We start from the raw sequence: 847 nt of genomic DNA on the forward strand, positions 1-847 counted from the left end.
GAGGAACATGGGTTTAATTTCTTAAACAGGCCATACTCAAATCAAGGGGGAGAAAGGGACCACTAAATCGATGACTACAGAAGAAATATTATTATCTTTGTAGATAATATTTGATTAAAAGTGACCCTGTCTTAATAGGACAAAGGCATTCCAATAATAGCCATGTTAAATACAAGAGCAACTCCAGATCAAAATCCAATCGGAAACATGATAAAGGAAAAGTCTAGTAGGATTCAGTACATGATACAACCCCCTTCACGGGAAGGACGTATATATGATTGTCTTCGAGTGATGCCAAGAATCCTCCATGATTATTTCAAGGGCTACTATTGACGAATTCGAATTAGCTTATGTGCTCCTTTTATTTTGTTTTTTTTTTTTAAGATATTAGAGATATTATGTGGCTTATTAGGACTCAGTAGCTGTAATCTCATTAAAGAATAAAGGAATTATTTCTAATTCCTCCACAGATGCATAGATATGTAGATATAAAGGCTAACTCACTTACTGTATTGATAGTTATTTTTTAGTAAAAGCTAAAATCAAAGAATTATAAAGGCGAATACATTTTGATACGTAAGATCCGTTATCATCACTCCCTAAAGCTTCATCACGACCCAATAAGGAACCCAAAGCAAGCCCCTAATCCTAAGGCGTACAGAAAAGAAACACCTGATGAAATCTGTCAGGGCTACCCCCACAGGCATTAGCCAAGATCAATTCAGTCGTCAGGATCACCTTCAAGAAGTAAAGACGGAGGAGTAGCCATTGAAACAGGAAAATTACGGATCAGAGCCAGCGAGCATATCTCGGCGATACTACAATTAAAAAACGCCTCCGAGAGTCC

This window comes from Plasmodium inui (genome assembly GCF_000524495.1).
Source record: "Plasmodium inui San Antonio 1 unplaced genomic scaffold supercont1.58, whole genome shotgun sequence".
Taxonomy (NCBI): domain Eukaryota; phylum Apicomplexa; class Aconoidasida; order Haemosporida; family Plasmodiidae; genus Plasmodium; species Plasmodium inui.